Raw genomic sequence first — 23,148 nt, forward strand, 5'->3', positions numbered from 1 at the left:
GGCCTGGCTGGCAGCTGGGAGCCGGATGCAGCAGGTGATGGGATTTTCTGTGCAGTACAAGGGAGAGTCTCTGGGTTTCACACATACAATTCAGTTGCCTGTTGGCTGGCTGTGGTTGGTGAGAGGCTCAAGTGCACACAGACACAGCAAAGGCTTGGAGGGCTGCCGAGAGGCTGTGGAGGGTGCTTGGTCAGGGATGCAGAATCCCAGGTCCCAGAGATGCTGCTTCTCAGCCTTCCTCGGGCTTTGCCTCCCACTGCAGCACAGGCACACACCAGATCTCACCCCTTCCCCAGGGCAATGCAGGAGCAGCCCTTGGCATCACCCTCCCTGTGGCATTGCACTGCCCTGCACAACTCTGGGAAGAGCTGGGAGAGATGCCTCCCTGTGATGAACTCCTGGGCTATTTGGGAAAGCTGGAGGTTCCTGCTGCCATAGGAGACAGCTCCTGTATCCCATCCTCTGTGCCCCTCAAACCCCTTCATCTGCCTTTTAAGACTCTGTTGTGCTCCTGCTCTTCAGCCCACATTTTCGTGGCTGCTGTACCACAACATTCTGTATATATTTGAGCCTTGATTATTTCTAACACTATATATGCATGTGTATGAGTATATGTATACATCTATATATTCATTTTATCCTCCCTGCATTGTGGTTCTCATTAATTATTCAGATCTCATGAAATAGGAATGAAAAGAGATTGCATGATGCTGGCTGGAGTCTCGTAGGAGGGAAATCAGCCTGAAGATTTCCCACAGCCAGGGCTCAGGCATGAAACCCTTTGCCTTGGTGCAGGGCACCTGGTGCTGGGGTTTCCTGATGAGAATCCAGGGAAAGGGAGCCTGACTGAAGTGAGGCTGCAGGAAGCCCCTCAGCTGCATGGAATGGGTGACAGAGAGATCTCCTGCCATGGTGCAAGACCTGCACCAGTCCTGGTCACTGGGTTTCATTGTGTGTTTTTGACTGAAAGAAATCCCTACCCGTCAGCACATGCTGACTGCAATGGAGTCACATCCTAACCTCTGCTGTGATAGAAAAATGGGCAGGGGCCTGCCTCAACCTCCCACTCAAGGCAGTTTCCCATATTCCTGAGCCCTCTCCAACTTTTCCACGTCCTTTATCAAGCCAGGATGCCACAGTCAGTCCTTGTCTCACCCACTGTACCCAGAGCTGGACTCATCTTTTTCCTCTTTCCACCTTTTCTCCTTGAACAGTCACACCCTGGCCAGCACACGGCACTGAGCCCTGGGGTCACTGCTCTGCACGCACGGGAACCTCTGCTCCTGCTCCACCCAAACAGCACTTGCTTTCCAAAATAGCTCTTTTCTTCCCACCCCTCTCCCTTGCTATTTAAAAATCTGCTTCATACACTTGATCTATTCTGTTTTTAAGAGGTTATCAGGAAGAGAGGGCTAAAGCAGGTCCCTTGTTGTCCCCTTTTAGCCTCTCTCCACACTGCCCTGTGCCCATCACCCTCACCCTCTGCTCCCTCACGTGCTGGCAAAGCCATTTATTTAAGCAGCGGTACTGCAATATTTCCAGTGCTTTGCTCCGTGCTCTCTGCCCATTGTAATCTTTTCCTTGCTCTTTTGACCATCAGCATATATTGAATAAGAGCTGTTAATTGAGCTGTCTGCATTGACATGTTGGGCTTGTACTTAGTGGCTATAATTAATTTAGGACAATATATGTGAATTATCTTGATTAGTCTATCCAAGATGCATCATCTCGCATGGGCCCATGGTGAATGTCATATATCTTCGTGCAATCCTTTCCCACAGCAGCAAAGTCCTTCAGCCTTAACTAACCTAAATATGTCACGTTTTTGCTAACATGCTGCCTTCTCCACATCATTAATGAGCGTAATAAACCACACTGATGCTAACACTCAGCAGCCTGCCTGGCCCTCTGCTCACCTCCTGCCACAGGGAGCAGTGGCTGTTCACACAGCCTGGGGGTGGAAACCAGGGCCTGCTGAGGTGGAGGTGCCTGGATTCCTGGGCAGACGCAGGGATAGGGGCTGGCTTTGTGCATGGATGCTGCTGAGGGCTTTCCCTCCTCCCCACTGGGCTGGCCAACAGAAAAATCAGCCCATGAGAAGTCCAGCCAGGTCTCCTCTGAGGACTCTGCTCTATCTGGCACACAGACTTTGGGATGCATGGTCATGTTTGCATTTCTTTGGTGTTTTTTCTTAGGGGGAAGGGAAGTGTCTGTCAGCTTTCCACAAGTGACCAAATACAATGGTGCATCTGCTCAGCCCTGCTTCTGTCAACTTCCCCACTCCCTCTGCCTCTTCACAGCCACGTTTTGGCAATGTCCTTTCTCACTCATTGCTTGGCCCCTTGGTTCTCCTGGAAGTGCTCAGCGATGTTGGAACCTGTTTTCAGGCATGGCAGGCAATCCCCCACTCCTACAGGAATGCTGGTATGCCTCTGGAGCCGCCACTGGTAGGACGGGTTATGCTTATGGGGACATGTAGTGGCTCGACTGGAGAAGGGCTGGTGCTGGCTCCGGGGCAGGCCCTTTTTTAGAAGCAGCGTTCATCAGGGCTGAGACCTCCTTTGATAGTTACACTACAAACAAACACACAAACAAACCAGCCAGCCCTTCAGATATCACTCAGGCAGAACAATACAATTACAGGGCTCAGGTTTCCAGCATCAGCCTCATCTTGGTGCTTTGGAGACCTCTGAAACCAGCAAACGCTTCACTCTGCATCCATTTGCAGGTCGCTCCAAATTTTCCAAGCGCTGCAGAGGTGTTTGACCAGTGCAACAGCACATGAGATGGAGGAGCTGGTGCTGTGTGATCCCAAGGCAGCGGGGAGATGTGGCACACACGCCTCGCCTGCCAGCAGCCTGACCTTGCCCAAACAACCACACGCTGCAGGGTTCTGTTTGGGACAGACCGAGCAAGATGGGAGAGATGTTTAGGCTAAGTCTTTGGTATTTAGCCATCGGAATTTAACCCCTCTGGTTCTGATTATGGCTCTGGAAGTTCAGTTTCCATCACAGACCACCGGTTTTGGCCACTTAAGAGCAGTTGGGATCACCTCTGACCCCCCGGCAGGCTTTATTGCTGCGCTCGCAAGGAAGCAGCCGCATCGGCTGCCTCGTAAAGCTCAGGGCCGCCGAGGGCTGCTCCTGCCACATAAACCCCCCCTCACAGACCCCCTCCCCCTGTGCACTCCCTGGGGTCCCCAGGGCCACCCAGCATCACCGGCCCCATGGCAGGATTCCCTGCAGTGCGTGGGACAGGGCAAGGCCAGGGACAGCCAGGGACAGCTCTGATCTGGTGGCTGGTCCCTGGGGAAGGTCCCTCAGAGACAAGGTATCCACACGGGGACAGCCCTCATGACATGGAGCTGGGTGCCCTCTTCTCAGAACAGCTTTGGCTCAGCCATGAGTTGCTACAGTGCCATTCCTGCCCCACGAGTGCTTCCACTGCTATTGGAGTAAGTATCGCAGCCAGGGACAACCTCTCCTATGTTCCCCAAGCAATCACTGCGTGAGGATTTGCAGCTCTCCTCCTCCTGTCTCCCCAGCCTTGGCTGAATTACTGACACCAAAGAGAGTCAGGAGGGAGCTCAAAGGTACCACTTCTCTGCTTTGGGAGACCTCCTTGCAGCCTTCCTGGGGACAAGGGGAGCTCCTTGCTGGATGATGGAGGGGAGCAGCTCCATTCCATTGAGTCTCTGTCCCCATTTCCTAGCAGGCTGGGGAACAGGAAAGTGTCCCTGAGGGGTCCCTATCCCCACTGGGGTCTCTCCTCCTCATGGTGAGCCCACTTGCATGCCACCATCCCAGCTCTTTCTCTCCTTGGAGCTTCTCCCAGGCACACATGGATGGTCCCATGGGCTGCCTGTGCTCACCAAGGCCCTCAGCTCAGGGATCTCTCCTGCTGGCCTGGCACTTTGTGAGTGTTTCACAGCCAGAGCCCACCCTGCTCTGAGCACAGGAGCCTCCTCTGCACCCTGATGCTCCCAGCTGTGTCTGTTCCTCCTGCCCTGAGGGTCAGGGTGGCACCTTGGGTCTGATGTCCCTGGCCCTGGATGCAATGCTGTTGGGGATTCTCATCCAGACAAACTGAAGGAAAACCTTCAAGAGGTTTCCTGCTTTTGTGTGGTGAGCCAAGGCTTGAGATTTGTTTTGGAAACTCTCCCAGGGGAGGCTTTTTGGCTTGATTTTTTTTTTCCCTTAGAAGGATGAAGTTGGGCCCGGTTGGGTTCCCGGGCCCTGCCTGAAGAAGCTTTGGGTTTCTGCTGGGATGGTGAGTGAAGTGTGTGGGAACAAAAATGCACGTCCAGGCTGGCATGCAGGTCCCCTCCAAGTGACACAATGCCATACATGACCAGGGTCTTCCAGGAGAGCTTAATCCCACGCTGCTGATATGCACAACAAGCAATTTAAACACATGGGTGTTTAAATCAAGAAAAGTTATTCTTCTGGATTTTCCCATGCCTCATAAAACACCACAGAGGGGCCACCTACCCACCCTGGAGATGATGCCCAGTGTCAAACCACCACCTGCTCCCCAGGACCCAGTGCTGTACTGTGAGAGCCCTGACCTACTGCATCAGCCACCCCACCTTGCTGAGCAATGAAGCTGCATCTGTCCCCTCCTGAGAGCCAGGGCATGGAGGCACCCCAGGGTGCTTGTGTAAGGAGGCAGACCCAGCAGCTGCTACCCTGAAGGGCATCAGGCCCCAAGGGCTCCTCAGGATGCTGTCAGTGCTGGGGCTGCATCCTCCATCCTCATCTCATGGCCTGCTAGAGGAAGGCTGTTTTGGCAGGATGGGTGGCTTTCCAGGGGGGAAAAGGGCCTTTTTAAGCTGAGCTGGATCCTCCCACCTCCCGAGTGCAGAGTGTTTGCAGCAGGGAAGCGCGGGGGCACTGCCGGCCCCGGGGATGCTCTCTCCAGGGACACAGCGCTGACGCTGATACTTGAGACACTTCAAACGGTACCAGGCAAAGCCCCCGAGAGCAGACTGACAGCAGAGCTGCTGGCGCCGTCCCCAGACGGCTCCTCGGGTCCGAGAGAGCTGCGAGCGCTCGCCTCTCTATTTACATTACCAGGAATGCACAAAACAGGGGGGCGCAGCCTGGGGAGGGGGTATTGGCTGATTGTTCCCAGGATCCCCTTGTCAGAAACCCTCCCTGCTCTGTTAGTGTCTCTTGATATATGGCTTGCATTAGGGGATGAAAGTGAGGCATAGCTTGGGGTTTTGGCACGACAAACCCCATTAAACTCTCTCTGGGAAAATGAGTCCAAGAAGTGTTTTGGGGGGTTGAGTCACTAGCGGAGCTGTGAGCAGCATTTATCCTCACCTCCGGCTGCCTGGCCAGGCCAGGAGAGGGGTGGGGGCTGCTGAGGGCTGGCAAGCAGCTACAGCACCCCTCTTCACCCCCCTCCCGCTGTCCTGAGGGGATCTGGGAGTGCTCACACACAGGACAACTGCCCCAGCCCTTCCAGGTACTGGGCCCAAGCCCAGGCACCCCTCTGCCACCTGGAGGTTTTGGGGTGGGTGGAGGAGTCAGAGTTGGGAGTGTTCCCTGCTCTCCCAAAGGTGTTTTCGGGAAGGAGATGGAGACAGGATCCTGCCCCACCATGGCAGCCTGACTTTGGGGTCACCCCATGCCCTCCAGTCTGGCAGTGGGATGCACTTTCCTTGCACCACACACCCATCCCTGGCTGCTCTTCATTTCCCCAGGGACAGCAGGACAGATTGGGGGGACCCAGCTCAGCGCCTCTCAGGTGTGCCACCGCCTTTGTCCCCCTCTGCTTGGAGGTCAGGCACAGCAGGAGAGAGCTGTGCTGGAAGAACGCAATGGAAGCTTTTGGGGCCTGAATGGCTGGGTAAACCCTCTTCTCTCTCCCTGCACCAGGGAATCAAAGACAGGCAGGGGGAGGGAGGGTCAGCACAGCCCTGATTCCCCATCCCCTGTGTCTGTAGTCCCAGCCAGAGGGGGCCAGGCAGAGCAGCCACCTGCCTGCACCCCCAGCCCTACAAAGGCCACTCTGCAGGTGATCTGCTCCAGGGGAAGGAGAGGGGGCTGCCGAAAACTTTCCATCACCCTGTGAGGCAGCAGGAAAATACCTGCAGAGGCCGAGGCAGGAGTCAAAGCAGCAGCAGGGATGACTAAATGCAGGTGAAAGGAAAATTGCTCCCGGTCAGAGAAGGCAATCCTCTCCAAACCTAGCCCAAATTGCCCTCTCTTTCCTGTTTGCACTGTGTTTCCTGCTCTCTGTGATAAGAGGCCACATGAATCCCTAAGTGCCAGTGGTGTAGCAGCACGAACATGTCAGATGCCAAGAGCAATGCAATGAAAAGGGTGGGAAGAGGGACAGCATGGGCATTTTTTGCCTGCCTGCCCCCTGCCTCCCACCAGCCATTCTCTCACTGTACTGTACTTGCCCCTTGTTTCCCTATAAAGGAATCAGGAATTTGCTGGGGACCAGGGGCAACAGGCAAATGCAGAACATCACAGACCTCTGGCTGTAACTCGTGTTGGGTTCCTGAGGCCCCTGCCTGGGACAGAGGGCAGGGATCTCAGCCCCAGCACCTGCCATGCTCCATGGGGCCAGGAACAGCATCCCAGGACAATTGGCACAAAAGCATGTGACACTCAGGTCAGCATCCTACAGGACATCCAGCCTGGCTTCCCTGGGCTGTCAGCCCTGCCCAGTGCTCCCCCAGTGGGGCAATGCTCATGGGTGCTCGTGGCACACTCTGCCCATGCCTTGGAGGGGAGAGGGTGGCCCTCAGGAATGAGAAGCAAGGCCCTGGAAGATGTCCAGCTCTCTTTTAATTAACCTGAACAAGCCAGAGCTTAAGTTTCCGAGCCAAGCCGAAGTCTCCCTGTTAGGAAAAACCTGCAGTACCTGGCAGTAATTTAATAACTCTCATTTCGAGCTTTCTAATAGCGGTGCTGTGGAACGGCTCCAAACCCACTGGTCTCCCTGCCTTTCCGCAATCAAGTTACCTTTATTGCTTTATGGCAATATTAACAGAGATACCAGTGTGAATGCCTCACCTCGGGCTCAGCTGGCAGGAGCCTGGCACGGTTCAGAGGAAGCGCGGCGGGGCCGGGATGGTGGCTCTGCTCCAGCACCCACCCCAGCCAGGGAGCAGCCCCTGTGCTCCAGGGCCTTGTGCCAGGCACAGGACAGGGTGAACTGGCACCCCTGGGATGGGGTCTGGCTCAGGGCTGCCCTGGGATTGAGGATGTGCATGCTCAGAAATGGTACACAGCATCCCCCTGGGATTCTGCCCTTTTTGAGGAGGTGTTGCTGCAGGGGTACAGGATTAAGTCCTTTCCCAGCCACCAGAGGAGCTTCCAGGACCCATGGGGAACGTGTCACCAGCTCCAGACACCTCTGCTCCAGGAGACTTGTCCCTTTCAGCATGGCAGGAGCTAGGGGTCCTGCGTGGCAGGGACTGCCTGCCCCATGCAGAGCTGCAATTAGCTCAGTTGCACTAACCTAGAAGAGGGGCTCCATGGCTTGAGGTGCTCCAGAAATATTCCTCCCTCCCAGAGAGGGGAGAATGACTTTCATCTTTGAATCCACAAGCAGAAGAGGGACAGGAAGAGCACATAGGAGACAAATCCCTCCATAATTTAAAGCCCAAATCATTCTGTTCTACAAGAAACACCCCATCACGCAGCCAGGGCCATGTGAGATGTTTATAGGAGCCCCAGCCATCCATCACTCACAGGTGTCCCTCCATGGGACTTTCCCTGGCTCTGATCTCCCCCAGCTAAACCCTGTTACCCAGCAGCTGATGCTTTAGAGGTGATGCCCCAGTGCTCCTGGCTCTGCTGCAGGCTTGTGATACAACTGTGGTTCTTCAAGAGTAGGTTTGAAGAATGTGATTCCTCCTTGCTGGCTGGACATTGTAGGGAAAGCCTGTCTTGAGGCACAGCCCTGACCAGAGGTACCACACAGGGATGTGAGGGATGTGGTCACCTTGCCCTCCCTGGACTCCTCTGGCCAGCCTGGGTGGCAAGGGGCAGACTTGTCACTGCTGCCATGAGCACCAAATGGCAGTGAGGAAGGGCTGAAGAAGCACTTGGTGTGTGACATCATGGGGAGGACATGAACGCCCCAGCCTCGCTGTGGTGGTGGCAGCACCACAGCCCAGGGCAGGACAGGGTGGTTGTATAAAAGCCCCTGGCCGTGGCTGGCCACCAGCGTGGGAGCTGACAAAGCAGCACTGTTCCCGTTTATGAGATGGGAAACAGCTGCTGGAGGGGCACAGATAACCTGACATAGCAGGGACATGATGGGCTGCGGAGGGGACAGACTGACACAGAGCATGCCCAAACCTTACTGGTGCCACTGGTTTGGGCTGGGAGCTGGGCTGGGGCAGTCCACTCTGCAGGGACTGCTGTGCTTTCCTCGAGCATCTCCCACTTGGAGGGAAGGTTTCTTCCCAGGCTGGGAAGTGGAGCCGAGTGTCAGTTTGTGTGTGGAGCCACTGCTAATACCTTCTTTGCTATTTTTAGCTCAGCAGCCTTGTGCTGTTCGTTTCAGCATATTTTTTTTTCCTCCCAGTAAATTCCAAATCTTTTCCCTCTTTCACCTTCTATTCCGGGATGCTGCCTGTACCATTCGGCTTTGATCTGCACTGATGCCAAGTGTGTTTTGAAACTCTAAGTATAGCACATCCCTTGAATTTCTCTTATCTAGCAAAGCAGTAATATCCTCAAAGAGCTCCAGCAAGCTGGTTAAAAACCTGACATCGCACGGCTCAGTCCACACCAGCTACTCCTCAGCCTGGATCCCAGGCATCCTCCCCTCCAGAGTGCTCTGCAGGCTTGTGACCTGGGCTGTGCTTTGCTGCTGGTGTCTCGAAGTCACTGTCAATCTTATTTTACAGGTCAGAGACTGAAAAGGGCAGCTAGGAGCAAAGAGGGCCAATATTCTTTTTATTTTTTATTTTTCCCCCTCAAAGGTGCCTGAATGCAGCCTTGAATTTTGCATCTTTAAAATGATTGTAGATGAAAGTAATAATAATATTTGAGACTTCAAAATAACCAATTTTCCAGTGTAGGCAGGTAACTAGGAGGCCAAATGCAATCGTTTGTGACTGGCAGTGGATTGCAAGGGCAAAGATCTGAAGGCTGCTCTTAAATCCGTCCCCAAAATGTCTGGTGCTCTATATACACACACACTGTAACAAATTAATGTCAGATGCTGCACTTGGTATAATTAGACAGGATTTAGAGTGGCAGAGCCAGCAAATTGCTACGATTTATGTGAAGCCCCTACCCCAGGGTCTGCACCCACCGCTGCTTTGTCGTCACTGAAAATTCCTTCATCAGTTGAAGGATGCAGTCTCTGGATTGCTTTGCACAGTTTGGTCCTCAGTTTGGGCCCTGGATGGATCCCTGATGTCAGCTCCTTGGGATGCCCTTTGGGGTGCAGGGCATCACTAGGAGCCCACAGAACTGATGAACCACATAAACCACAAAGGACACCTACCAGAGGGACACCAGAGCCAGAGTGCTCGGAAGCACCAATCTGCTTAGTAAATCCTTTCCTGCCTTTTCCCAACGCGGAGTATGAATTAAAAAAAGGTTAGAAAAAAGAAAAAAGCGCTTTCATTCCCTAGTTCTTATTAAGAGATAAAGTCAATCTGGTTTAACTAACTAAGCCAAGCTCTGGCAGTGGCGGCGCGTGAGCGGCGCGGGTCTGCTCCAAAGTGGAACCAGCTCCCAGCCCCACACTTCAGGAAACATCTCATCCAGTGAACCTCATATTTTTCCCACAAACTCCCCTCGAGCTGTAAAGCACATCTGGATAATTTTAGGCAGAAAGGGATTTTCCCAGAAAGTTGCAGGGGGAGGGTGGGGGTAGCGAGGGGCTGGTTATATTTGGAAACCTCTTTCAAGCACGGAGACCCCGTTGTGGCGGCAGCGTCGTGGGGTGACGCTGAGCGGTGCGGTGGTGAGGGCGGCTGTTGCACTACCATGGAGAAATATCTGGGATCAATTTGTGGCCACAGGTGGGTTTTTCTCCTTGCAGCTGAGTTTTGGATTGTTCTTCTGCCTGAACTCCCTTGGCTGCCCTGGGATGAAGCAGGGACCTGCTGAAATCCTCCGGAGATTTGGTCCAGTGGCTCCAGGGCAGCTCCGGACATGGCACTGCTCAAAAGCAACAGAAAGGCAACAAAAAAAGGGCATTTTGAATAGACAAAGTGCCCCAACTGCCTCGGGGCCCAGTCAAGCATTGCTCCTTGCTCAGAGGGGCCGGTGATGAGGGTATGAGGAGGCAGCTCATCAAGCCCTTATTAGCACAGGAACTGCCGAGCGCAAATTAACGCGCCAGACTCTGTCCCAGCCGTACGGGGAGCGCCGCGTGCGCAGCCACGCTGAGCAGTTTAATCAACTCAGAAAGCAATTTGTTCTCTCTCTCTTTATAACCTTGACAAGCTAGCGGGTTATTTTTAAGTACACCAGCAAAGGCAAAGGCAATTCCCGGCTGGTTGGCAGCTGGCTGTCAAACCACCAGGCCGGGCAGGTGAGCAGCTCCTGCTTTAGAGCAGGGAAAACCTTTCCCCAGGCTGCAGCACCTTCACCCACACATGCCCAGGCCAGGGGCACTCTGCTGTGGGCACAGCCCATCACTTCGGGACAACACAATGACAGATGCTGTTGACTTCGGGACACATGTATGCCCTGTCTGCTGGGTGCTGTGCTGTGGAGAAGGATGGAGAAGCAAAGATATGCAGGGCTGAGGAACTAAGAACAACTCAGGATTGATGATTCCCCAGAGGATGGATGGGCAACTGAGAGGAGCTGTGTTGTAGTGGCATTACTTGCCCTGCCCTGTAATTTCTTCCCCTGGAAGGGGAAGGAGGATGGAGGAGATGGTGTGTTGGGATGGCATACTCACTGCTATAAGCACCCTGACACCCACCCTGCTCCTTCACCTCTTACATCTGACCTCCCAGTGAAGGAAGGCAGATGTTTTGCAGACACGGTACCCACTGTGCAGCACACCCCAGATCACCCAGGCACTGGTGTCAGGGCACCAGCCCAAAATTCAACCAGGACAGCTCCCACCCTCCCTGCTGCAGCATCCCTGCTGCACACTGCAGTTCTGGGTTTGTCCTGTGCAGCCTCCTTCCTTCCAGAGGCCAACTGGACCACTGTGGTGGGAGATGTGGGACCTGGAAACCCGAGAGTAGGCGCAGCTGCCTCTGACTGCTCTGTGTCCTCAGGGCACTGGGCTGTGTTTGCTTTGGCCTGTGCTGCCCCAGCAGCTGCTCAGATGTGCTGGTGATAACACGATTAGCAGTAAATTGGTTAATGCTTTCCCAGCCAGCAGGATGAACGGGGTGCAGAGGCCACCTCCCTGCCACGACCACCACAGTCCTCTCAGACCCAGAGGTGCTGGGTGCTCTTGGGGACAGTGCTGTCATGTTGGTCCCCCTCACCTGGGAACAGGGGAGGGCCTGGGGAGCGAGATTCCTGCCCCAGCAATGACACGGTTCAGCGCCTGCACTTCCAGCTGATTTAAAGCAATGTCCAAGTTTATAGAGAATTAGTGAGACTAAGGAACATTATTTTTCTTTATTAGGTTAAAGGGTAAGCAAATACAATCAATCTTGTCATGTATCACAAGATGTCAGCAACTTCCCACCTCAGCCAGAAAATTACCGGCTCCTCGGTGGATTGTGGAATTACATTCATAACCACAGAAAACAAATATATACATGTATATTTTAATGAAAACACTGAAGGTTGCTACCTCACATCATCATCACAAATAGGTTACTGCTGAGCTAATTTAATCAACAGCAAAATCCAGGCTGCAGAGGAACCCCCACTTGGAGGAAGATTCTGCCCACGAAGGGAAATGAAGGTGTTGGTGAAGGGATCTGTGTGGGATGCAGCTGGCAAACATGACCCCAAGCCCCAGGCTGGGCTGGTGTCCACAGGGACTCGCTGCCCCAGCCCCAACCCAGATGAGTGTAACCATAATGCTTTGTTCTGCCCCATGCTTTAATGATGCTCTACCCCATGTTTTAGCCATGGGGACATTTTAGAATGGCTGTGTTTTGGCTCAGTTTGGCTTCTTCATTTAACAGCTTCCTAATTCAATTGCATTCATCCCCATCCTTCCCTTGCCATTCCTGGTTCAGATAACCTTGCTGAGCTCCTCTTGGAGATTAACCAGAGGGAGGGAGCCCATTAGCTGGTCCGAGCTTCAGAGCTGCTAATCAAAGCTAATGAATTAACCAAGAGGGTGTTGATTTCCAATCTGAGCATTCAGGAGGAGGGACAAGATCTGTCCTTCCCTCTGTCCCATCTCCTGCATGCCACTGCAGTCCCCTGCTCTGACAGTGCAGGATGCTGCCCTCTCCCCTTTCTCCATCCACAGTCCCACCTGGCTCGAGGCCAGCCAGGGGCGAGGTAAGAGGAAAGCCCTTTTGAGCTGGGAAGACACAAATAATCGTTGTAATGATGACTGGTAAGACTCTGAGCTGCCTGCCAAGATCACGAGCTGCTCAGACAGCCCGAAGAGCAGCGAGGCTGGAAGTCATCTGGCAAGCACGGGGCTGTCCACGGCAGTGGCGGGGCAGAGGGCAGGGGATGTGGAGAGGTGAGCAGGAGCAGGGGGCTGGAGCCTTTCCTGCCTGGCAGGATGAGGGATGTGGCCCAGCAGGGCCAGTCCCACAGTCACGGGCACGGTGCCATGAAGGAAGCTGTGTGTGCTGGCCAGCACGGCCAAGGGCTGCTCCTGCCCCGTGTGTGACCCTGCATTTGCCCTGCTGTCCCCATGCAAGGGCAGCTGGGTGACAGTTCATCCAGTGCCAGTGACTGTGCTGCTAAACACAAAGTGGTGCCCTCCTCACTCTGCAAAGGGCAGCACTGATTCATTCTCTTTTGCAGCTCTAGGTCCCAAACTCCAATGTGTCCCCATGCCATTCCAAAGCAAAAATATTTGGTGGCCTCAGCAAGGTCCCCCAGCCTGGAAGCAGTAGGAGGAGAGGGGTGCCCGAGGCAAGGACAGTTGTTCTCTTTGTGGAAGGGGATGTGGTGGTGTCTTCTCAGTCCAGAACAGTGCACTCTCCAAGATCTGATGTGCAGGGGAGGTGATGATGGCAATGCTGTTCCCTGTCACTGTGGCATGGTGCCTTGCCCCTGAGGTGTTTGTGGGCAGGCAGTCTTAAATGTGTATCATTCTTGGAGATGATCTGCATACAAAGCTGGTAAGGCCCTCATACCCAGACAAGTCGCTGTCTGTCCCTCTCCTACCCAGCTGCCCACAGAGCCATGCTGTGAGGTCTCTGTCACCTCTGTCACCTCTGTCACCCAGCAGGACAGCCCAGGACTCCCCACCATTTATTCTCCAAACCTGCCAAGGGAGCCCAGCCATCCACCCTGAGGATAACACAGGCAGCCTGAGTCTTGTCTGGCAGAGTCACCATTGTACTCCAGATCCTGCTGAGTGCCCAGCCCGTGGTGACAGGGACCATAAAACACTTGTGTGGCAGTGCTGAGGGCTGGCTGGCTGCCTCCTTTGGACTGTCCCCAGTTCAGAAGCACCCAGGCTTGCCCAGGTTGCTCAAGGCTCCTCTGGGAGCTCTGATTCAGCTCCTGTGCACTGCAGGGAAGCTGTGGCAGCTCAGAGCTGCAGAATTACTGAGGTGACACCACTTGTTGCTTGCCCCGCTGATGTTGGCTGACAGCTGCTGTGCACACACTGATACTCCACAGAACTGGCAGCAGGATGCTGTCTGTTCCTGCCTGGAGTTTGCCTGTACCACGTGCTGCCCACTGGACAACGATGGCTTCAGTGTGCAGAGCCCAGGTGCAGGTGTGCCCCAGTGGCGTGGGGCACAGCCACCATAATGAACAGCATGCCCAGGGAAGCTGAAATGTGTGCAGGCACAAATACACAAAGTTCAGCCCGCTGCACATGGTGGCACATGCAGACCCCCAGCCTCGAGCTGGACTCCTCCACCTGAGCCAGGGCTTTCAGATGAACCCAAACACCTTTGAAAAGGGTTTTCCAGCAGGACACGGGCAGGAGGGCCATGGTGAGCGGCTGTCCTGGCGCTGCAGGCGCCCTGCATCCGCAGCCACGGCGTGTGTGCAGCCCCAGCCCGCACTCATTTATCTCCCCTCCAAATTGTGAATGAACGAACTTTCTCCCAGAATAAATAACCATCGCTCAAAAGTTATTTTAGGGCTGGTCTCGGTCGCTGGAGTTTCCGCGCCTGCCGAGGCCCATCACATTGTTTTCTGCTGCTTTCCTTGGCACGGCCCCAGTCCAGGGTTCAGAAGTTATTACTATAAAAGTCAAATTGCTTTGAGGGGGGGAGGCTGGGGGAGGCAGGGTCGGTGGAGGGAGAGGGGATGGGATTCCTGGAAAGTCTCCAGCCAGGGATAATTGGAGCTGTGCGGGGTTGGACCAGTCCCCGCCGTGCTCGGGGGAGCGTTTCACCTGGCCGCTGGCCAGCAGAGCCAAGGCAAGGAGCAGGAGGAGGAGGAGGAGGAGGGCTGGATTATTGCAGGCACAGTGCCCCTGAAATACAGTGCTGCTGGGGGGGATTCCTGGAGGCCCCCAGGCTCATTCCTTGCCATCTCCTGAGGAGTCCTTGCCCATCCTTCTCCTTGCGGCCCTGTGAACCTGCGCTCGCCCCACTTCCATTTATGCTGGTTATTTCCCCATCTACAACACTAATTACTTTCCTGCCTTTGCACTGAGGATTGCCTTAAGCCCTGAAATATTAATGTTTAATTTCCCTTCTAAAACTTCCTCTTTCAGTGTTTGCCACTACAACTTGGTAAATTTTGGCCATCCATAAAAGAAAATGCTCTGCCCCTTCACACCAGGCGCTGCACCCAGTCGCAGTAAAGCTGGTCACGAGATACCAGTTCCCATCCTGAATGAAGCAGCGTCACCCTCAGTCCTTTGGGCTCTTTTCCCACACCCTCTGTAGTCAAGGGTTGCCCTGGACCTTCCCAACAGGGCAGGAGCAGCTCATGGATGTGGGATCTCAGCAGGGATGTCCTCTCCCAGGGTGCCCTTGTGGGATTGTGCCCTGGCTGCTGTGTCTCAAATCCTTTGATCTAAACTCGATGCTTTTTTTCCCTTTTAAAAATGATTTCTGTGAATGGTCATGCTGATGTGTCCGTGCAACCTCATTAGGATTCAGTTTGCTCTCTCCTTTCCTGCAGGCAGCCTTATTTTTATTATTCCCATTATTTAAGGTTGACCTTACAGCAATGACCAGCATCCTCCTGGCAGACAGGGCTGTCTGTGCTGGCCCTTCCAACCTGCACCCCAGAGACCTGCCCCGAGGTGCCCCTCACCCTGAATCTGGCACCCCAAGTCCACCACAGCCCACAGTGCTGGGGAAGCAGTGCAAACACCCTGCAGCCAGGATTCACGGGCTGGGAGCAGGCAGGAACAGCCAGGAGATAAGAGGTGGCTCAGCTTTGATACGCGCAGCTCGTACGCCTGCAGCAAAATCATCAGACAGGGGCATCCACTGAGCGAGGTGACTGCCGGGCTTCCAGGGACAGGGAGCAGGCACAGGAGGTGACCTGGCAGCAGGAGGTGACAGCAGGAGACGTGACCTGTGGAGGCACTTCAGAGAGGATGTCTTCATGGAATCACTGATGGGAACAGCCCAGAGTTGTCATCATCCCACTGGCACTCCAGCCCAGCTCAGCTACAATGGCATGGGCATTGTGGCACATCCCCAACCCCGTCCCTGCCCCATCTCCTGCCAGGATGATGAAATATTGCACTACCTGTGATGCTCAGAGTGAGCAAATATAAAAGCATTAACAGAGTAGTAAGAAGAAAAATGTGAGGAAAGGAGAGGAGAGTAAGCAGGGTGAATCTGAGCTCCACGGCAGCTGGGAGACAGGCAAGGCACTCTGCCCTATGCACCTGGGACCTCACTGCCTGAGGACATGTGGAAAACCCCTGTCCCAGGGCTGCAGAGTTGCCATTCCACACCTACCATGACCCTGCACAACCCCCCAGGCCCAGCTGGTGGGGCAAGTCTCTGCTTCTTACAGGTAAAAGCCAGCAGAAATTGTCCCTGGAGCCACATCCAGGTGGGCTGGTGGGTGAGGTGGGCTCCTGGCTCCTGTGTACACTTTTTTCACCTAACCTTTCATTTTAGAGAATCATAGAATGGTTTGAATGGGACCTTTAAATGCCATCTAGTCCAACCCCCTTGCCATGGGCAGGGGGATCTTCAGCCAATTCAGGTATTCAGAGCCCCATGCAGCCAGGCCTTCCAGGGATGGGACATTCACCACCTCTCTGGGCAGCCTCTACCAGTGTTTTACCATCCCCAGTGGAAAAAAAACTCTTTTTATTGAATCTAAATTGCCCCTCTTTCAGTCCAAACACACTGCCCCCTTTTCCTGTCTCTTTTCACCCCTAGCTGTGAACCCCTGCCACCCCACCGCCCCTCTCCTGCAATCGCTGTCCACCAGGCATGGCTGGTTCCTTCTCTATCCCCTCCCTAATGGATCTGACAGCTGCTCCCTGCACTGGGCCAGGTTTCAGTTTCCCCACGCTGAGGTTTTCTTGCACAGTCTGTTGCAAAGCAAGAGCCAGGCTCGTCTTGGCCGGGCGATGCTCCCGGCCACGGCCTTGCTGCCAGGTGGGTCACCCTGCTGGCCCCTCGTGGCCCTCACCAGCATGCTGGGGACAGGAAGGAAGGAGCAGAGTTGTAGGAATCCGATTATGAACTGAGCAATAGCACGTGCGGAAGAGCCTGTGGGGAAGGGGCTTCCAGGGCTATTTTCGCCCAACGAAAGTTGCAATTAATTTGCGGAGGAAGTCGCTCGGCATTAAGGGACCCTCCAGGCAGAGTCCGGACGCAGGGACACACATCCCATTATTTTCTCGTTTAAAAACCCTCTCGGTGGTGGTGGGGGCTGCTCCCCCCGGGCTGGCGCTAACGGGGAGCGGGGGGGAGCTGGGGAAGGGGGGAGCTGGCTCTGGAGGGGCAGGCGTGTTTGGAGAGGGAGAGGGAGCTGAAATTAACCTTGGAAAGCATTCAAATTAGACTGTGTAATAAGAGACCCACTTCTCTGGGTAAATTTGTTAGGATTAGGGCTCACTGAGCTGTTGAGGAGAATTCAGCATGGCTCAGAGCCAGGACGAAATGAAGCTCCTGGCTTGGTCGGCTGCGGGAAAGTCCAGGCTAATGGGCTTTGGTTCAAACTTTGATAGGAAAAAAATCCAGGAACAAAGGCACTAATTCTTCCAAAAGCCCCAAAATCTCAGTTTATACATTTCTGTTTATGTTCATTCATAATAGATATACACAGCTGTTCTTATCATTCATATTCAAATTCCATATGCATCCTTAGCAGTTAGTACTCCTGCCTCAAATAAAAAAAAAAAAAGCCATGTGGAAGATTAAAGAAAACTGAAAAACAACCTGTCTTGGGGTGTGAATTCTCCCAGCATCTGTGTCTGACATCAGGTCCTTGCACTGGGGTCCAGCCTTGGGACAGAGGAGGAGCCCACTACCAGCATGGGCATTTTTAAAAGGGACTTTTCTAAGTCTCTCTGTCACCTGCCACAGACCACCCATCTGCTGAGCTTTCTCTGCTCTGGGCAGGGAGGTGGCTGGCTGGGGTTCACCCTGTGCCACCAGTCCTGGCACCCACCAGCATGCCCATGGCCTCCCCAGTGATATTCTGTAAGGATGAGCCCGACCTGCTCCCCATGGGGGGCATCTGTGCTTACACTGCCCTGGGTGAACAGAAGGGAACTTTTCCAAATTCCGTGGTTATAAGCTAAAAAAGCCCCAAACCAGCCAAAACTGAAACAATGATTTTATGTTATTTGGTTTTCTAAAAAATATTCTCTGTCTCACATTCCAGAGGATCTCTCCTTGCTTCCTTTAAAAATTATCCCTGGAGTAAAGACCAAAAGAAAAAATAATACATTTAAATCTGGGTATCTCACAGAATATTTGCATCTTAAACCTTATTTTTTGATCCCTGGAATTTGCTCTTATGGACAAATCTAGTGCTGTTGAGTAAAGCTCATTAGTAAGAACGATCTGCTAGAACGAGCAGCAGGGACACAGATAGCACAGATACTTGAAGTGTTGTCACTGGGTTTCAGAGTTAATCCTGCTGAGAAGTTCCCCTCTCAACTCAGAGCTGTTGTTCTGCACATCCATGACACTGCTATTGATTCTTAGGATTATTAGGGAAGGCTGGGACTCCATCCTTGTGCAGTGGATGTGTAACCTGTAGTACCTCGGCACAGACAGCAGGAACAGCAGCAGTGGCAACAGGCGGCTGCAACAGTCCCTGACCCTCCTCTTCCTCACCTCTGGTGGTGCCCAGGTGAGATGCAGGTTCTGGCACGGCAGGGATGTGGCCTGAGCCATCCTGGGCAGCTCTAAACCATGCTCCAGAGCCAGGAGGGGGTGACAGGCCCTGTGGAGCAGCGTGCTGCTGCTGTATTTACATTCCAGCCTAAATTGGCTTCTCCTCTGGTCCTGTCCCTGTCCCCCCACTGCTGCAGCCCCTCCATCTGCTTGAAATATCCTTTAATCGGGAGCTGCTCATGTCTTACAGCAGCAGGGGACTGTCAGCCTGGGGACAGAGGACAATCTGAGCACACTCGGACAGGGGCCTGTCCCCTGTGCTGTGCCCAGAATGGTTTGTGGTGCCTGGGAGTGCACAGGATTGTACCAGTGCCTTCCCCTGTGCCATCCTCACACCCAGGGCACAGCTTTAACATCTGCCCAGGACGTGTCCCCACTCAGGCAGTGCTTGGGTGCCTGTGAGACGCGAGGGGAGGCAGCATCCCGAGAAGGAGAGATCCCCTGTGGGCTGCAGAAGGCAGGCCAGAGGAGCAGAAAGCAGGCTCACCCAGCCATCTTTCATTTCATGAACAAACACATGAGGACCTGGAAGCAATAAATCCAGAGCTTGGACTACAAAACCAAACATGGCTGCAGCTCCCTCTTGGAATAGGAAAGTGGGAGGAAGAGGGCAGCCACAAAGCCAGCTGAGGAGCACAGGCACCGTGCCCCCTCCTGAAACCACCAGGATGCTTTAAAGGAGCTGCTTCAGGGTGCTCTGGCCAAAAACGTGTTCCCAAAAAGCTGTGCGGGCTGGTTCCTTTGCGCTGTCAGTCACTGTGCCCCAGGGATGCAGAGAGCATTCTTGGAAGCACCTGGATTGGCAGGTCCCAGGGTAAGCAGCTGTCCCTCACCCAGCTGGGAGGAGCAGGAGCAGAGCCCGGGGGTGCAGGGGTGCACTGGGAGCACAGGTACCCTCGGGTGCACAGCATCACCCACACCCCACACTCCTGCAGCAGCCAGGGCCCCTTGGGGGTGTGGGTCACGGGTGCTGTGCCAGTGGGTGCTGTCCTGGCTGCTGCCCCGATGTGGGGCTGCCCTGGGGGTGCTGCTGTGGGAGGGGGCTGCCCTGAGCTGCTCTGTGGGCAGGGAACCCAGGCAGGCGTTTCCCAGGCTGGGTGCTCCCTGCCCATGGCTGTAATGTGGCACCCGGTGGCTGGGATGACTCCCACCTCACAGTGCTCCCTGGAAATACAGATGGGAGCTGTTGTTCACCCAGTGCAGCTATCTCACTCCTGCTGCCAAGCTCCCCACTGTCCCCCTCCCATCCTGCACCCAGAGCTGAGCATTTGTGTTGCTGGCCCTGCCAAGATCCTCGGGCTCACCTGCCCGTGCAGAGGGAAGGACAGGTGTGTGCCCAGGCTGTCAGCACTGCCCCCAAACCAACAGAACTCACTTTAGGAATCCCTGATTCCCATGTAGCTGGGGACATCCCTGGAGACTCGGGAAGTCCTGCTCCATCGGGCTGGAGACCCAGGGAGGAAGAGGAGAAGAGGATGGAGAAGTGACAGCACAACCAATGGGCAACACAGCCATTAGTGGGATCCCTGGCTCCCCCATGGTCAGCCTGCAGTAATCCCAGCTTTTCCCACATCCCTGCCAGGTACAGGGGCAGACTGGGTGCCCACCAGCTCCCTCCCCAGGGCTGCACTCACCTGACTCGAGGATCTTACAGGTGATCTTTTCCAACCTGGGTGATTCTATTACTTCCCCTGGCAGCCGGGGAAGCTGCAGCAGCATCGGAGCTGCCTTCTCCTTCCAGCATTCGGGCAAGCTGCTATTTGTAAAACAAAGGTGAAAACATCAAATCAGATGGATGAGTCAGAGGAGAAGTTCAAAAAGCGGGGAGCGCGGGGAAGGGGAGAAGCAGGATCTCCATCTCCCCTCCCACCTGCCAGCAGGCAGCAGGCAGGCAGGGAGCAGGCTGCCTCGCCTGCTGGCAGCACATCACGGCTTCAAAGGGGCTCACATCGGATCGGCAGCAGCCGGGGATGCACCGAGCAAGCGCTTAGCGGGGAAAGGAGATGGCTCCGATAAGCCAACGTGTGAACTCCCAGGTTTAAATTAACTAATGACTTCAGATGCTGCCGATAGTCTGCAGGGGATGGGGAGGAGTGATTTATGGGAGAAGATTAAACAGACTAATTAGGCCAGCTTTACCACTTAGGAGTTACCCAGCCAGGCTGGGGGCTGTGCCAAGGAGGACCCACTGTGCCCCAGTCTTGTGAGGAAGGATGGGGAGCAACTCCAGACCCTCCTCGGCCCCCTTCACCCCTCAAAGGCACAGGTGCTCTGGCAGCCTCCCTGGAGCATCCCTGGGTGCAGGAGATCCCACCATGCACCCACCATGCCCCAGCTCCTGCTCTCAGCTGCAGACATGGGACACTTGTGGACTCTCCTCTGCTGCCTGACCTGAACCTCCCCAGGGCTTCCCAGCCAGAACTGAGGGTCCAGGGTCTGCTTGACCCCCGCTGCTTTACGGCCACAGGACCAGGCACTAACATGGACCAGGCACCACAGCTGCCAGGCCTCTGGGGTGAAGTGCAAGGTCAACAGAACTCACACCAAGGTTCTTTCAAATCCCAGTTGCATACACGCCAAGAATCAGTGATTTCCAGTGGCTGGGCAAGCACTGAGCTCAGCCCTGCCCTGCACCAACTCACTGCTCTCACGTGTAAGGAGCTGCCGTGGTCTCAGCCAGGAGAGCTTTTTATCACGTTATGGGAAAGCACTTGGAGTTTCCTTTTCCAGGAGCCCTGGATATAATAAAAAGGCCTCCTCAGGCTTCAAAGCAGGAGGATTTTCATTGCTTCCTGGGCCAAGAACAAAGCACCATTGAGCACAGCCAACAGTTGTTGTCTCTGTCCCTTGATGTGCATCAAGCATCCCGTTCTCAGGCTTGGAGGGCTTGGTTCACAGGGATGGAGACAGGTTCATTCACAGCCATTGCTCTGGACCAGGAGCACTCTGAGACAGGTTTGCCCCCTTAAATCATCCTAGTTTCACCATGAGCTGCCAGGGTGGCCATGGGCAAGGCATGAGGAGTGCTGGTGGCCTGACCCCGGGGCTGGCAACACTTCCCCATCCACTCACTCGGTACCTGCGAGACAACAGCACTGCTGGAGTGCAGAACGTGGTTTTCAGCAGGGATTGAATGCATGACTGTGTAAATAACACAGAGGTACCATGAAAACAGCTGTTTCCACGTTAAAATGGAAATTTAACAGAGTGACAAGCAGGAGCTGCAGGGGATGCAGCGTGAGCTTCCTCCAGGAACCCACACAAGTCGCAGCTTAGTGCTGGGGCATGAACTTCCCACCATGTCCAAAGCCCAGCCCTGGGGTGATGCTTGCCCAGAGCAGCTCAGGGAACTTCCTGCCCCTTGCCTCAGGGCACCCACAGAGAGGCGGAGCCCTGCTTTCAGCCTGCCACCTCCAGCACTGCAACATGCCAGGGACAGGCAGCTGGGGACATTTCCCAGATGCCTTTGGAGAAACAGGAGGCCCTTCCCCTGCCCACGCTGGGTCTGGGACGGGTTTCCTGGAGCTCTTTGTCATCAGAGCATGGGGACTGGCTGGGGAGGGCTCTGCCTGGCTTGGTGCCACCAGTCTCATTGCTGGAAATGAGGTTTTGGGAGAAGAAATTTCTGGTGTCCCCATGGCTCCTGCGTGCAATGCAAAGAGCCAGGCCAAGCAAGGCTGTGGTGGTTTCATGAGCCCCTGCCTGCTCCCCACTGCCAGCCCATGCTCTGTTTCAACCTCCTCACCCCAATTCCCTGAAAAACAATAAACCTCCATGTTTGTGCAGAGACAGGACAGTTCACATGGGGGGGGGGGGGGAAAGAAAGGAATAAAAAGTCAGGGGAAAAAGCCTGGGCCCATGATGTCCCACAAACACCACAGTGTTGTGGCTGACTGTGAGCTGCTTCAGCTGTGCACAGCATCACTGGCAAGAAATTCCTCACTGCGCAATATTTTTGTTTCCCCAAACCATCAATGAATTATTTAGGCATCTCTAGCAGTTACATGGGGAATGATCAACCGCTGCTCAGTGTGGGCTGTCTCAGTGCCTGCCAGGGAGCAGGTTTTGGGAAAGCAGCCCCATTGTCATGATGCTCCACGTGCCTGGGCAGAGCCATGGCACTGCAGAGCTCTCTGCGGAGCTGCCAGAAGGGCAAAGAACATCATCCCTCCCTGCAAAGGCTACAGCCAGGAGCAGGAGCTTTGTTCCAGAGCCGGAGGAGTGCAGTTCACCTGCTCTGCCTCCCCAGCCTGTTCCTCCCTGCGACGTGCTCCAGGCACCTGCCCAGTGCCAAAACCGTGGAGAAACCCGGCCCTGATTTGTAATGTGTGAAGGTAATCCAGTGCTGGAGCAAACTGCTGCACTGAGTCACAGCAAACCTTGGCTACCTGCTAATGAACCTGGGCCTGGGATGTCTGAGAGCTGCAGAGAGAGCCCTGGCTGTGCAGACAGGGGAGCTCTAGCTGCTGCCGGCTGCAGTCATGAAACTTCACCAGGGTGATGCCTATCCCTGACAGAACAGCCCCTGCCAACACACACACACGTGCTCAAAGTGTCTCACTGACTCAGTGCAGCCTCCTGGAGCAGGGTATCACTTCACATCCTGCACTAGCACCACCAGGCACAGGCTGGAGGCTCCTGAACCTGGGCAAGCACCGGGCGAGGAGACATTCCCAGCTACTCCAAGAAATACCAATACCCAGGGCAAGCACCAGGCAAGGAGATATACCCAGCTACTCCAATGCACCCAA

The 23,148-nt window shown here is 54.5% G+C and overlaps 1 long non-coding RNA gene across 2 annotated transcripts; it reads right to left on the reverse strand.

Moving 5' to 3' along the window:
* Nucleotides 1-11,556: 11,556 nt before the first annotated feature.
* LOC113459007 (uncharacterized) lies at nucleotides 11,557-20,552 on the reverse strand. Of its 2 annotated transcripts, none has more exons than XR_012581664.1 (3): nucleotides 20,268-20,552; nucleotides 20,032-20,153; nucleotides 11,557-15,638 (listed from the first exon to the last, which is right to left on the reverse strand). It is a non-coding gene; the product is annotated as an uncharacterized LOC113459007 (long non-coding RNA). The 2 variants fall into 2 exon arrangements; XR_003379800.2 differs by having other exon boundaries at nucleotides 11,558-15,610; nucleotides 20,268-20,531.
* Between the last annotated feature and the right edge of the window lie 2,596 nt (nucleotides 20,553-23,148).

Source organism: Zonotrichia albicollis, chromosome 9 (assembly GCF_047830755.1).
Source record: "Zonotrichia albicollis isolate bZonAlb1 chromosome 9, bZonAlb1.hap1, whole genome shotgun sequence".
Lineage (NCBI taxonomy): Eukaryota > Metazoa > Chordata > Aves > Passeriformes > Passerellidae > Zonotrichia > Zonotrichia albicollis.